The sequence below is a fragment of the Capsicum annuum genome, unplaced genomic scaffold, assembly GCF_002878395.1.
Source record: "Capsicum annuum cultivar UCD-10X-F1 unplaced genomic scaffold, UCD10Xv1.1 ctg70312, whole genome shotgun sequence".
In the NCBI taxonomy this organism is placed as follows: domain Eukaryota; kingdom Viridiplantae; phylum Streptophyta; class Magnoliopsida; order Solanales; family Solanaceae; genus Capsicum; species Capsicum annuum.
Genome location: NW_025880035.1, coordinates 572 through 7382, shown reverse-complemented (window position 1 = coordinate 7382; position 6811 = coordinate 572).

The following is a 6811-nucleotide window of genomic DNA, read 5'->3' as shown; positions in this document are numbered from 1 at the left end:
TTGGGCCAAATTAGTGTATTATAGCCGACATTTTTTTAGGTGGGCCTCGAGTTCCAGGCATGATTTTGGCCAAAAATAGCCCGAGCTATCCCAAACAGGCTGGAGAGCGGCCTAGTGTGGACCATTAAGTTTCTTTGGGCAGTTTGGTTGGTCAAACAGGCTAAACGACGGGAACGAGCCATTTTTAGGCCAAATCGATGTGCTATAGCCCAGGATTTTTGGGGTAGACCCGGGGCCGGGCGTGATTTTTGCGAAAAAATGACTGTGCTGCCCCAAACAAGCTAGGGAGTGGCCTAGTGTAGGCCATTGTATTTTTTTGATTGGTTTGGGTGATCAAACGGTGTAAACTACACGACCGGGCCATTTTTTAGCTTAATCGATGTACTATCGCCCACAGTTTTAGGGGTAGCCTCATCGGTCGGGCGTGATTTTTGCCAAAAATTTATCGGGTTGCCCCAAACAAGATACGGAGCGACCTAGTGTGGGACATTGTAGTTTTTTCGACGGCTTAAGTGGTCAAATGGGATAAACGGGGTGTTCGGGCCATTTTTTGGCTAAATCTGTGTGCTATAGCCCACGATTTTTGGAGCGGGCCAAGGGGCCAGGTTTGATTTTTGTAAAAAATTAATCGGGCTACCCCAAACAGGCTGGAGAGCTGCCTAGTGTGGATCATTGTGGTTTTTTGAGCAGTTTGAGTGGTCAAACGGGCTAAACGGCGCGAATAGGTCATTTTTGGGCTAAATTGGTGTGCTATAGCCCATAATTTTTGGGGTAGGCCTGTGGTCGAAGCGTAATTTTGGCCAAAAATAAACCAGGCTGCCTCAAACAGGGTGGGGAGCGTCCTAGTGTGGGCAATTATGGTTTTTTGAGCAACTTAGGTAGTCAAACGGGCTAAACTGCATGAACGGGCAATTTTAGGCCAAATCGGTGTGCTACAGCCCACAGTTTTGGGGGTGGGCCCAAGGATCGAGCGTGATTTTGGCTAAAAATTTATCGGGCTGCTCCAAATAGATTGAAGAGTGGCCTAGTGCGAGCCATTATGGTTTTTTGGGTGGTTTGGGTGGTCAAACTGGCTAAAGAGCGCGAACAGGCCATTTTTAGGCCAAAACGATGTGCTATAGCACACGATTTTTGGGGTGGGCCCGGGAGCCAGGCGTGATTTTAGCCAATAATTAATCGAGCTGCCTCAATCAGGCTGGGGAGAGGCCTAGTGTGGGCTATTGTGATATTTTGGGCGGTTTGGGTAGTCAAACGGCGCAAACGGGCCATTTTTTATCCAAATTGGTGTGCTATAGCCCACGATTTCTAGGGTTAGCCCCAAGGGCGGGAGTGATATTGGCCAAAACTTGACCGTGCTCCACTAAAAAGGTTGAGAAGCGGCCTAGTATGGGCCATTATAGTTTTTTGGGCGGTTTGGATGGTCAAATGGTCTAAACACCGCTAACGGGGCATTTTTGGGCCAATCAGTATGCCATAGCACACGATTTTTGAAGTGAGCTTGGGGGCCAAGACCAGGCATAATTTTAGCTAAAAATCGATCGGGTTTCCCCAAATAGGCAGGAAAGCGGCCTAGTGTGGGCCATTATGGTATTTTGGGCAGTTTGGGTGGTCAAATGGGCTAAACGGCACGAACAAACTATTTTGGGGCCAAACGGTATGCTATAGCCCACGATTTTTGGGGTGGGCCTGGGGGTCGGGGGTGATTTTGGTCAAAAATTGACCGGGTTGCCCCAAATAGGCTGGGGAGCGGCCTAGTGTGGGCCATTATGTTTTTTTGGGCGGTTTAGGTGGTCAAACAGGCTAAACAGCGCGAACGGGCCATTTTTGGGCCAAACAGTGTGCTATAGCCTACGATTTTTGGGGTAGGCCCGGGGACTGAGCGTGAATTTGGCCAAAAATTGACCGAGCTATTCCAAATTGGCTGGGGAACCATTGTGGTTTTTTAGGCAGTTTGGGTGGTCAAACGGGCTAAACGGCGCGATTGTAGGGATGGCAATGGTTCGGTGTTGTGCGGGTACGGTGCGGATTTTTTCTAAACCCCCAAGTTTTAAAACTGCACCGCACCGCATCACCTTTATACCCGCCCAACATTCATACCCCGCGCATAATCGCACCGCACCGCCCCATGTTTTTATTTTTTCCCTTTTTTTGAAAAATTTGTAACTCGATTGAAAATCATAATATTTTCAAATCTACAACTAGAAAATAATAACTAATTTCTACTATATCACTTTTCACTAAAAAAATTATCAAAAAGTATAGTGTGTACAAGTAATGATCAAATACCATGTTTTTATTCAAATGAGTAGAGATGTTAAAAAGCTACTATAAAATTATTTATTTGTAGTGTTATGCATGTTGTTTTAAGTATCATAAAATTTAAGAAAAGAACACATATAATTTTAGGTATATTCACGAGAACAATACCAATTTTTAGTTTTTTTTTTAATTTAAATCCGAATATACCCGCAACCCGCACCGCACCATTTAAAAAAACTTACTTTAACCAGCACCGCACCGCATAACTTAAAATTCGCACTGCACCGCATAGCTTAAAACCCACACCGCACCCGCACCGCCCCATTGTCATCCCTAAGCGATCGGGCTATTTTTGAACCAAATCGGTGTGCTATAGCCCACAGTTTTTGGGGTGGGCCCTTGTGTCCAGGCGTGATTTTGGCCAAAAATTGACCGGGCTTCCCCAAACAGGCTGGGGAACGGCCTAGTGTAGGCCATTATGATTTTTTAGGAGGATTGGGTGGTCAAACAGGCTAAACGGTGCAAACGAGCCATTTTTGGACCAAATTGATGTGCTATAGCCCACAATTTTTGGGGTAGGCCTGGAGGCCGGGCGTGATTTTTGCCAAAAATTGATCGGGCTACCCAAACAAGTTGGGGAGCGGCCTAGTGTGGGCCATTGTGGTGTTTTGAGTGCTTTGGGGGGTGAAGCGAGCTAAACTGTGCGACTGGGCCATTTTTTAGCCAAATCGGTATGCTATAGCCCATAGTTTATGGGGTGGGTCGGGGGGCGGGCTTGATTTTGGCTAAGAATTGACCAGGCTTCCCCAAACAAAATGGGGAGCGGCCTAGTATAGGCCATTGTGATTTTTTGGGCAATTTAAGTGGTCAAATGGGCTAAACGATGCAACGGCCAATTTTGGGGCCAAATCGGTGTGCTATAGCCCACGATTTTTGGAGTGGACCCAGGGGCCAGGCTTAACTTTTGCAAAAAATTGATCGGGCTGGCCAAACAGACTGGGAGCGGCCTAGTTGGGCCATTGTGGTTTTTTGGGCAGTTTGGGTGATTAAACGGGCTAAACAGCGCGAACGAGCAATTTTTGGACCAAATCGGTGTGCTATAGCACATGGTTTTCGGTGTGGCCTCGGGGTCGGGCGTGATTTTAGCTAAAAATTGATTGGGCTACTCCAAACAGGATGGGGAGCAGCCTAGTGTGGGCCATTATGGTTTTTTGGGTGGTTTGGGAAGTCAAAGGGGCTAAACGGCATGAACAGGCAGTTTTTAGGCCAAATCAGTATGCTATAGCCCACGATTTTTGGAGTAGGCCCGAGGGCCGGGAGTTATTTTTTCTAAAAATTGATCGGGCTGCCCCAAATAGGCTGGGGAGCAGCCTAGTGCAGGTTATTGTGGTTTATTGGGCAGTTTGGGTGAACAAACGGGCTAAACAGCGCAAACGAGCCATTTTTGGGCTAAATCGGTGTGCTATAGCCCATAATTTTTGGGGTAGGCTCGGGGGTCGGGCGTGATTTTTATCAAAAATTGACCCAGTTGCCCCAAACAGGCTGGGGAGTGACTTAGTGTGGGCCATTATGGTTTTTTTAGCGATTTGGGTAGTCAAATGGGTTAAACTACGGGATCGGGCCATTTTTGGGCCAAATCATTTTGTTATAGCCCACCTTTTTTGGGGTGGACCAGGGAGCCAGGCATAATTTTGGCCAAAAATCGATCGGGATACCCCAAACAAGCTGGAGAGAAGCGTAGTATGGGCCATTGTGAATTTTTGGGCAATTTGGGTGGTCAAACAGGCTAAACTACGCGAACGAGCCTTTTTTGGGCCAAATTAGTGTTCTATAGCCCACTGTTTTTGGGGTGGGTCAGGGGTCAGCGTGATATTGGCCAAAAATCGATTGGGCTTCCCCAAACAGGCTGGGGAATGGCCTAGTGTGGGCCATTATGGTTTTTTGGGTGGTTTGGGTGGTTAAACGGGCTAAACAACACGAACGACCAATTTTTGGGCCAAATTGATGTGTTATAGCGCACGGTTTTTGGGGTGTGCCTAGGGGTCGGGTATGATTTTGACTAAAAATCGATCGAGCTGTTTCAAACAGGCAGGGAAGCAGCCTAGTGTGGGCTATTATGATTTTTTGGGTGGTCAAACAGTTTAAACAGTATGAACGGGCTGTTTTGGGGCCAAAAAGGTGTGCTATAGCCTATGTTTTTTGGGGTGGACTCGGGCATCATTTTCTGCAAAAAATGGATTGGGCTGCCCTAAGCAGGCTGAAAAGTGGCCTAGTATGGGCCATTATGGTTTTTTAGGGGGTTTGAGTGGTCAAACGAGCTAAACGGCGAGAACGGGCCATTTTTGGTCCAAATCAGTATACTATAGCCAACGGTTTTTGGGATGGGCCAAGGACCAAGAGTGATTTTGGCTAAAAATTGATCGGGATGCGCCAAACAGGCTGGAAAGCGGCCTAGTGTGGGCCATTGTAATTTTTTGGGTGGTTTGGGTGGTCAAACGGGCTAAACGGCGTGAACGAGCCATTTTTGGGCCAAATTAGTGTGCTTATATAGCCCACAATTTCTGGGATGGGCCCAAGGGCTGAGCGTGATTTTGGCAAAAAATCGATTGGGCTGCCCTAAACAGGCTGGGAGTAGCCTAGTGTGGGCCATTGTATTTTTTTGGGCGATTTGGGTGGTCAAACAGGCTAAACGGCATGAATGGGCCATTTTTTGGCCAAATCAATGTGTTATAGCACACGATTTTTGAAGTGGGCCAAGGGGCCGGGCGTGATTTTGGCTAAAAATTGATCGGGCAGCCCCAAACAGGCTGGGGTGCGGCCTAGTGTGGACCATTGTGGCTTTTTGGGCGGTTTGGGTGGTCAAACGGGGTAAACGGAACGAATAGGCCATTTTTGGGCTAAATCGGTGTGCTAGAGCCTAAGATTTTCTGGGGGGCCCGGGGTCAGGCGTGATTTTGGTCGAAAATCAACCCGGCTGCCCTAGGCAAGCTGAGGAGCGGCCTAGTGTGGGCCAATTTGGTATTTTGGGCGGTTTAAGTGGTCAAACAGGAGAAACGGCAGGAACGAGCCATTTTCAGGCCAGTTCGGTGTGCTATAACCATGATTTTCATGATGGGCCTGGGGTCCGAGCATGATGTTAGCCAAAAATTGACTCAACTGTCCCAACCAAGCTGTGGAGCATTCTAGTGTGGGCCATTATGGTTTTTTGGGCGATTTAGGTGGTCAAACAGGCGAAACGACACGAACGGACCATTATGGGGCAATCAGGTGTGCTATAGCCCACGATTTTGGGGGTTGATCTAGGGTTCGGGCGTGATTTTGGCCGTAAATTGACTCGTTGCCACAAACAGGCTGGGGAGCGGCCAAATATAGGCCATTGTTGTTTTTTGGACGGTCTGTGCAGTCAAACGGATGAAACGATGCGAACGGGTCATTTTCGGGCTAATTCAGCATGCTATAGCCCATGATTTTTTAGGTGGGCCCAAGGCTCGGGCATGATTTTGGCCCAAAATTGACCCGGCTGCCCCAGGAAAGCTGAGGAGTGGCTAGTATGGACCAGTATGGTTTTTTAGGCATTTTAGGTGGTCAAACAATCGAAACAGCGCGAACGGGCCATTTTTGGGCTAATTCGGTGTGTTATAGCCCATGATTTTCGGGGTAGGCTTGGGGTCCGGGTATGATTTTGGTCGAAAATCAACTCGGCTACCCCAAGCAGGCTGGGGAGCGGCATAGTGTGGGCCATTGTAGTTTTTTGGGCAGGTTCGATGGTCAAACGGATGAAACAATAAAAATGTGCCATTTTTGGGCCAATTCGGTGTGCTATAGCCTATGGTTTTCGAGGTGGTCTCGGGGTCCAGGCGTGATTTTTGCATGAAAATTGACCCGGCTGCCCTAGGCAGGCTAGAGAGGAGCCAAGTGTGGGCCCGTGTGGTTTTTTGGGAGGTTTGGGTGGTCAAACGAGCAAAACGGCATGAACGGGCCATTTTTGGGCCAATTTGATGTGCAATAGCCTACGGTTTTTGGGGTGGGCCTTGGGTCCAGGCGTGATTTTGGCTGAAAATCGACTCGGCTGCCACATGCAGCCTGGGGAGTGGCCTAGTATGGGCCAGTGTAGTTTTTTGGTCTGTTTGGGTGGTCAAACGGCGCGAACGGTCCATTCTCTGGCCAATTCGATGTGCTTTATCTCAGTTTTTTGGGTGGGCTCGGGGTTCGAGCGTGATTTAGGCCAAAAACTGACCCGACTGTCCCATGCAGGCTGGGGAGCAGCCTAGTGTGGGCCGTTATAGTTTTTTGGACGATTTGGGTGGTCAAACGAGCAAAGCGGCATGAACAGGCCATTTTGGGGCCAATTTGATGTGCTATAGCCCACGATTTTTTAGGTTGGCCCAATATTCGGGCGTGATTTTGCCTGAAAATCGACCTGGTTGTCCCAAGCAGGCTGGGGAGGGGCCTAGTATGGGTCATTATAGTTTTTTGAGCTGTTTAGGTGGCCAAACGGGCGAAACGGCACGAACGGGCCATTTTTTGGCCAATTCGGTGTGTTATAGCCCAC